Source organism: Nicotiana tomentosiformis, chromosome 7 (genome assembly GCF_000390325.3).
Source record: "Nicotiana tomentosiformis chromosome 7, ASM39032v3, whole genome shotgun sequence".
NCBI classification, from domain to species: Eukaryota; Viridiplantae; Streptophyta; class Magnoliopsida; order Solanales; family Solanaceae; genus Nicotiana; species Nicotiana tomentosiformis.
Genome location: NC_090818.1, coordinates 83,134,739 through 83,143,516, shown reverse-complemented (window position 1 = coordinate 83,143,516; position 8,778 = coordinate 83,134,739). Strand labels below are relative to the sequence as shown.

Below are 8,778 nucleotides of genomic sequence, written 5' to 3'. Positions count from 1 at the left end.
ACCACTCTAAAACCTTTTTTTTAACTATCATGGGCCAACATTGTAACAACACGATAGGTGTCCAAAAATTATTAAAGAAGATCAAGAAACGTGCGGAAGCTAAAAGAAAATAAAGAAACAAAAAAATAACGGAAAATTAAAGATAGATTGAATTCAAGAAAGAGTTTCTTGAATTCGAGAAGTCTATTCTTGAAGTTGAATCCTAACAACAACAATTAGCTAACAAAGAACTAATCGCCTTTGGTAGAGAATTAAAAACAAGAGATAGATTGTGAAACCCGACCCTTTAGAATAACAAGAACAACAATAAGCCTAAACTTATCACCTTTCTTGAATACCTAGAAGTGATCTAAGATTTCAAAAGAGTTTAATCATACCACCTTAAGTTGAGTCTTGAAGGTTGAAGAATAAATCCAAGAGTAGCCACACACAAGAGTGCAAGAAAAATCTCACAATTTTTATTGATAATAGTCTATGTCTAAAAGCAAAGAAGACACCCCTTTATATAGGGATGGGGTCACGAAATTCTACCTAAAAATTAAGGAAATAAAGTCCTAAACTACTTTGGACAACAAGTCCAACTATCATAGGAAAAGGTAAAACTCTAGGAAATAAAAACTAAGTCAATCTTGGAATGTAATTCCAATAATCTTAGAAAAATAAAAACAAAGCCTTTACTACCTAGGAAAGCATCAAATATGTCCTAACAAACTAGAAAACAAAATAAGGAACTTTGACTCCTTCTTCTATGTCTTGGCCGCCCCTCCTTGAGCTGACTTGGGCGCCAAGTTAGCTCCTTTGTAGGTTGATTTAGGTGCCTAATTTAGACCCTCCTTGGCTGGTGCTTGGACCCCAATCTACCTCCTCTTGGACTTGGACTTGGACCATGAAATGAGTGTAGCACTTAGCTAAGTCCTCTCCATAATTCTTGAGCTCTTCTTCCACCATTAGCGCCTTCTTGATCTCCCATTGAAGCCCAACAACCTTGTCTTGCTTCTCCTTAGCTTGAGACTTTGTGAATGACTTTTTTGGTGCTTCTAAAGCTTTATCCTTGTTCGTAGAGCTATCATTCCCCTCCTCTTGAAAAGAATTCGTCCTTGAATTTGAACCTACATCAAATAAGGATTAGTCAGCAACATTGAAAGTAGCACTTACTTGAAACTCACCTGGAAGGTCCAATTTGTAAGCATTATCTCCAATCCTTTCAAGTACTTTAAATGGCCCATCTTCTCTAGGGTGCAATTTTGTCTTCCTTTTTGAAGGAAATCTCTCCTTCCTCATATGAACCCAAACCAAATCACCATGCTCAAAGATAACTGGTTTTTGACCTTTATTTCTTGGTAAAGTTGTTTGCTCATTCTTCCTCTCAATTGCAAGTCTCGTATGCTCATGAATAGTCTTCATCAAATCAGCTTTCTTTTTTCCATCAAGACTAACCATCTCATTAGTAGGCAAAGGCAATAAGTCAAGGGGTGTAAGGGGGTTAAAGCCATAAACAACTTCAAAAGGAGAATAACCAGTAGATGAATGAACAGTTCGATTGTAAGCAAATTCTACCATAGGCGGGTGATCCTCCCAAGAAGTTAATTTTCCTTTTAGAACAGCCCTTAACATATTTCCTAAGGTTCTATTTACTACCTCAGTTTGCCCATCAGTTTGTGGATGACAAGAAGTAGAAAACAACAATTTTGTTCCCAATTTTTCCCAAAGCACACGCCAAAAGTGGCTTAGAAACTCAGCATCCCTATCACTAACAATAGTTCGAGGTATACCATGCAATTTAACAACTTCTCTAACAAATAAATCAGCAACATGAGAAGCATCATTAGTCTTTAAACAAGGAATAAAACGAGCCATTTTTGAGAACCTATCTACCACAACAAAGATGCTATCCTTACCATACCTTGTTCTAGGCAATCCAAACACAAAGTCCATAGAAATATCAATCCAAGGTGAAATAGGCACAGGTAATGGCGTGTATAAACCATGTGGCAACACTTTAGATTTAGCTTGTTTGCATTCAAGACATTGAGCACAAAATCTTTCTATATTTTTTCTCATATTAGGCCAAAAGAAATTTTCAGCAAGGATGTCAAGTGTTTTAGGCACACCAAAGTGTCCCATAAGCCCCCCACAATGTGCTTCCCTCACAAAAACTTCTCGCAAAGAACAATTAGTGACACAAAGCTTATTATCTTTAAAAAAAAAACCTATCTTTCAGATTATACTTCTCAAAAGGCCCATTTAAACATGCCGAAAATGCTACATCAAAATCAGAATCATCAACATATAAATCCTTAATATGATCAAATCTCATCAATTTAGAAATAAGAGTAAAAACAAGAGCGTACCTTCTTGAAAGCGCATCATCAACTATATTGTCTTTACCTTGCTTGTAGCTAATCACATAAGGAAATATCTCAATGAATTCAACCCATTTGGCATGTCTTCTACTCAATTTACCTTGGCTTTTCAAGTATCTTAAAGACTCATGGTCAGTTTTTATCACAAACTCCTTTGGCCACAAATAATGCTGCCATGTAGCAAGAGCCCTTACCAAGGCATATAATTCTTTATCATAAGTAGAATAATTCAATGCAGCCCCATTCAACTTCTCACTAAAATAAGCGATTGGTTTAGAATCTTGCATTAAAACAGCCTCAATACCTCTACTAGATGCATCACATTCAATTTCAAAGGACTTATTAAAATCAGGTAATTGTAACAAAGGAGAAGAACATAATTTATCCTTCAAAATATTAAATGCATGCTCTTGTTCTTTTCCCCAATTAAAGACCTTATCCTTCTTAATGACTTCAGTTAAAGGTGCAGCAATTGAACTAAAATCTCTTACAAATCTCCTATAAAAGCTAGCAAGTCCATGAAAACTTCTAACCTCAGTAATACTCTTAGGTGTAGGCCAATATTTAATCACCTTGATTTTATCTTCATCTACCTCTACACCTCTAGAACTCACAACAAAACCCAAGAAAACTACCTTATCTACACAAAAAGTGTACTTGGATAAATTTGCATATAATTGTTGCTCCCTAAGCACATTACAAACTTGTTTCAAATGTTCGACATGCTCTTCTAAAGATTTAGAAAAGATCAGAATATCATCAAAATAAACGACTACAAATTTTCCATGAAAATCCTTAAAGATATGGTTCATTAACCTCATGAATGTACTAGGTGCATTAGTTAACCCAAACGGCATCACTAACCATTCATACAATCCATATTTAGTTTTAAAGGCAGTTTTCCACTCATCTCCAGGACTCATTCTAATTTGGTGATATCCACTCTTCAAATCAATTTTAGAGAATATTTGAGAACTATGCAATTGGTCAAGTATATCATCTAAACGGGGAATAGGATGGCGATACTTTACCGTTATTTTATTAATGGCGTAGCAGTCCACGCACATCCTCCAAGTGCCATCATTCTTTGGCACCAAAAGCACGGGCACAGAACAGGGACTCATGCTTTCTCTTACAAATCCCTTATCAAGCAGCTCCTCTACTTGTCTTTGTAATTCTTTTGTTTCTTCGGGATTGCTCCTATAAGCAGGCCTATTAGGAATTTGTGATCCCGGCATAAAATCAATTTGATGCTCTATTCCTCTAAAAGGTGGTAAACCTTTAGGAAGGTCCTCAGGAAAAACATCTTCAAAATCCTGCAAAAGATTAGAAATAACACTAGGCAAAGAAGATGTTAGTGAATCATTATTAAGCAGAACTTCCTTATAAGTGAGCAAGATAATAGGCAGCCCTTCTTTTTTTGTAATTAAACACTCTTGGGCTTTTGCAAGGCTCACTTTTTTTTCAATCTTAGCCTCTTTCCTCTCACCAATGCTTTCTTTTTTTTTTTCACTCTTCCCCACCTTTTCCTTTCTCTCTTTGCTTCCCTCTCTCTCCTCACACCTCACTTCATATTTTCCTTCTTTGTCTTTCCTTTCAGTCTCTCATTTTGATCCCTCCCCATGTTTTCCCATTGATTCTTTCATCTTTTTTTGATCTTCATATACTTGGGAAGGAGTTAAAGGTGCAAGAATGTACTTCTTGCCATTATGCTCAAGAGTGTATCTATTTTTCCTCCCATCGTGAAAAGCACTCCTATCATACTGCCACGGGCGCCCCACCAAGATATGACAAGCTTGCATGGGTACTATATCACATAGAACTTCGTCAGCGTACCTTCCAATCTTGAAGGAGACCATGCATTGCTTATTCACCTTGACCTCTCCACTATCATTGCAACCTATAAGGTTTAGGGTGCTTCGTCCATTCCAACCCTAACTTTTCCACCAAATATTCACTCACAACATTAGCACAACCCCCATTATCAATTATCGTAGAACAAATTTTATCTTTAATCTCACACCGAGTATGGAATATATTTTCCCTTTGTTCTTCATTAGAGTGACCCAAATTAATGTGCATAAGCCTCCTAACCACAAAATTCACCCCACTATCAATGTACTCCATCTCTTCTCCTTCTTCACTCTCTACAAAGTTTTCTTCTTGTACTTCACTTGGTTCACCTTTTTTACTCTCATATCCCCCATCCTCTTTGATTAGAATGTTTCTTCTACTTGGGCATTCATAAGCCTTATGCCCTCTCCCTTGACACTTGAGACATTGAATAGAAGAAGTAGAAGTAGAAGTTTTAGGCGTAAAAGGCTTACCCCCATCCTTGGATTCTAATTTGCTCATGCCCTTGTCATCATGGAATTTAAGAGTAGGTGTCTCCTCAGATTTCGGCTATTGCTTCTTTGGAATAGTAGTTGGCCAGCTTCTCCATGAGCTAGATTGTTGTCTCCTTTTGTTTTGTCCTTCTACCTTTATAGCTAATTCAACTAACTCATCTAAAGTTACATATTGTTGTAATTGGACTACATCAGCTATTTCCCTATTTAAACCATTCAAAAACCTAGCCATTGTAGCCTCCTCTTCCTCCATACAATTAGCTTGGATCATAGCCATATCCATAGCCTTAAAGTACTCATCTACAGACATGGACCCTTTCCTCAAAGTTTGAAGACGTTGTTGTAGATCTCTTTGAAAGTGTGATGGCACAAATCTCTTCCTCATTACCCTTTTCATCTCAGCCCACGTAGCAACGAGGGCTTGTCCTTCTTGCAATCTGTCCCTAGAAAGCTTTTTCCACCAGATTGCTGCATAGTCAGAAAACTCAACAGCAGCAAGTTTAACTTTCTTACCCTCAGAATAGTTGTGGCAGTCAAAGATGGCTTAAACTTTTCTCTCCCAATCATGGTACAAGTCTGGATCCCTTGTTCCCTTGAAAGTTGGCATCTTCATCTTTATACTACTTATATTATCATCTTCTAGTCTTCCTCTTTGTCCCCTCCTATCTCTTCCTAACCTATCAAAATCAATATCATCATTAATATCATCGATAGAGTTTTCTTGATTTACAATGGGAGCAGGGGGTACATTTCTCCTAGCTTGGGGTCTAGCGTTATTTCCCCTCCTAAGTTCAGCTATTGTAATATTTTGCTCAGCAGTGGTGTCCCTCATCTCTTGGAATTGCAAATTCCACCTTTCAAATTGTTGGTGCATAGCTTGCAAGGTGAAATCACTCCTTCCTTTGATTTCGCCTTCTTGAAGAACCCTTTGTTCATCATCATTACCTGTATGAGACATCCTGAACAAAGCAATATATATCTCTTAATTTGGCTTTTTCCCTCTGATGTTCTCACCTCTCTTGCCTTTTTCCACTCAATGCAACTCTTGGTCGTTAATCTTTAGATTTATTAATAAACCTTACTAGTCACAACCCTTAGTGATAAGAATATGGAGTTAGAAAAAGAAAGAAAAGTGAATGACCAAACCTAGGAAGAATAGGAATTGGTTAGTAGAAATGAAAAAGGAAAGAATTTTAGGAAACCCAGAACCCACAAGAATAAGGGAAGGAGTTTCCTTAATCTTCAAGAACAAGGATCCCCTCTTCTTGTTTCCTTTCTTGAATTGGAAACTAACTAATAATTGAATTCTAAAGTAATAATGAGTAATAACACTTTTTTTTTGGGGCTGATTTTCGTTTTTTTTTGTTTTGCTCAAGAACCTCCCAAGATTATCAAGATTGAAATCTTGATTAGCCTATGCTCTAATACCACTTGATAACAACACGATAGGGGTCCAAGAATTATTAAAGAAAATTAAGAAACGTGCGAAAGCTAAAAGAAAATAAAGAAACCAAAAAATAACGGAAAATTAAAGATAGATTGAATTCAAGAAAGAGTTTCTTGAATTCAAGAAGTCTATTCTTGAAGTTGAATCCTAACAACAACAATTAGCTAAAAAAGAACTAATCACCTTTGGTAGAGAATTAAAAATAAGAGATAGATTGTGAAACCTGACCCTTTAGAATAACAAGAACAACAATAAGCCTAAACTTATCACCTTAAGTTGAGTCTTGAAGGTTGAAGAATAAATCCAAGAGTAGCCACACACAAGAGTGCAAGAAAAATCTCACAATTTTTATTGATAATAGTCTATGTCTAAAAGCAAAGAAGACACCCCTTTATATAGGGAGGGGGTCACGAAATTCTACCTAAAAATTAAGGAAATAAAGTCCTAAACTACTTTGGACAACAAGTTCAACTATCATAGGAAAAGGTAAAACTCTAGGAAATAAAAATTAAGTCAATCTTGGAAAGTAATTCCAATAATCTTAGAAAAATAAAAACAAAGCCTTAACTACCTAGGAAAGCATCAAATATGTCCTAACAAACTAGAAAACAAAATAAGGAACTTTGACTCCTTCTCCTATGTCTTGGCCGCCCCTCCTTGAGCTGACTTGGGCGCCAAGTTAGCTCCTTTGTAGGTTGATTTAGGTGCCTAATTTAGACCCTCCTTGACTGGTGCTTGGACCCCAATCTACCTCCTCTTGGACTTGGACTTGGACCATGAAATAAGTGTAGCACTTAACTAATTCCTCTCCATAATTCTTGAGCTCTTCTTCCACCATTAACGCCTTCTTGATCTCCTATTAAAGCCCAATAACCTTGTCTTGCTTCTCCTTAGCTTGAGACCTTGTGAATGGCTTTTTTGGTGCTTCTAAAACTTTATCCTTGTCCGTAGAGCTATCAAACATAGCCACAACTCGTAATGTATAAGTATAAGTGAGAAAACGCTGTATCAATGAACCATTGTTCTTAACACATGAATACATATGGGCCGTCAAGGCCTCTGATATACTGTACAAAATAAACCTCTGTCTACAAAGCCTCTAAGATTATTTGACATCAAATGGGACAGGTTACCGGCCTACCCATAATTCTGTAACAAAACTCTGACACGATGACTTATAGACTCGGCTGCACTCCGAATGAAGTGGAGTCTTACCGATACTTCGTTGAATGCTAACCTCGTCTACTATGAGGGCTCGTCCAACTGATTATCTATACCTGCAGGCATGAACGCAGCGTCCACAACAAAAGGATGTCAGTACGAATAATGTACTGAGTATGTAAGGCATGTAAATCAGTATATAAAGGACATGAAAGAAACATGGAATAAAAGACTCAACCTGTAAATCTGTATAGCTTTGAAAATCATGAAGTATTTATAATATCATGCATATGCATATAAATGTCATATAATGCATAGATTATGTGTACATAACATCATCAAGCCTTTCAGGGCATCCCATCACATCATCTCGGCCACTGTGGGTATAATCATCATCGTATACTAGTTAATCAGGTGGTGGTGTGTATATAATGCCGTAACATTTTTCCAAACCCCATATACATATAATATACGCGTATATAATGCCATCTGGTCATGGGTAAATACATATGTATAAATAAATGAAATGCATAATGAAGTAAGTCAATACGATCTCTTGGAAGGTCATGAGACCCATAAACAAACGATATGATAGTAGGACATATGGGGAATTAAGAACATAGGCAACCCTAGTACTTCTATGAATAGAGTCGTTTATGAAAGTTGTGCGTTTGCTCGTATCATTTGTATCATAGGGATCATGCCAAAAGGAAAGAAGGGATAACCCTAACATACCTCAATTCCCTCTTTTGATGTCTATGACTAGTAAATCCTTTTGATAAACACCTAAACTCGAATGCTCATACGAACTCGTCAGCTACTAGCTCCGTCATCAGGAATAGTATCTCAATATTTATGGCTCGCTGTTGTTGAAATCTGCAGATAGATACGAGTCTGCTCTTAGTTTTTGCGGATCACCCAAGAAAATACAATATCTCCCTTCTTCAAAAGATGTTCCTTAAATTTAAAGTGAATAGATGGGATTGCAATTAACTCCTATGTTCCCTTCCTTTAAATACTGCCACCGCCAACTATCCCTTCTCAAAGTGTCATTTTGATTCATGCCACTTATTTTAATGAATGTAAGAGTCACAATGTTTCCAAGGCAAAAGCTGCCACGTAAATGCTTATCCACTCCAACAATAGAAGGAAAGATTGCAATCTCCTTTCTATCTCTCAAATTGCCAAAGAATAACATGCAAGCTTAAGGCTTGCCTTTCACGTGTAAGAAAAGCACATCAAGTGCTATGACTCATGTGCACATTGGTGCCACCCTTGGCCTAACTTTATGCCATGTGGCAGTCCCTTAACCATCCTTATCCACTCAGTTTAATAACCCTTTGGAGTGGATGATTCATAGGAAGTGATACTAATATACATACACGTATATGGCACCTTTACCAAGTATCTTCCCCTTATCCAAAAGTACTACTATTAAAATAATAACTCATGGTATCAT

The 8,778-nt window shown here is 36.9% G+C and overlaps 1 long non-coding RNA gene across 1 annotated transcript; it reads right to left on the bottom strand.

Moving 5' to 3' along the window:
• Positions 1-6,484: 6,484 nt before the first annotated feature.
• LOC138895155 (uncharacterized) lies at positions 6,485-8,288 on the bottom strand. The gene is made up of 2 exons (XR_011409372.1): positions 8,055-8,288; positions 6,485-7,435 (listed from the first exon to the last, which is right to left on the bottom strand). It is a non-coding gene; the product is annotated as an uncharacterized lncRNA (long non-coding RNA).
• Positions 8,289-8,778: the final 490 nt, after the last annotated feature.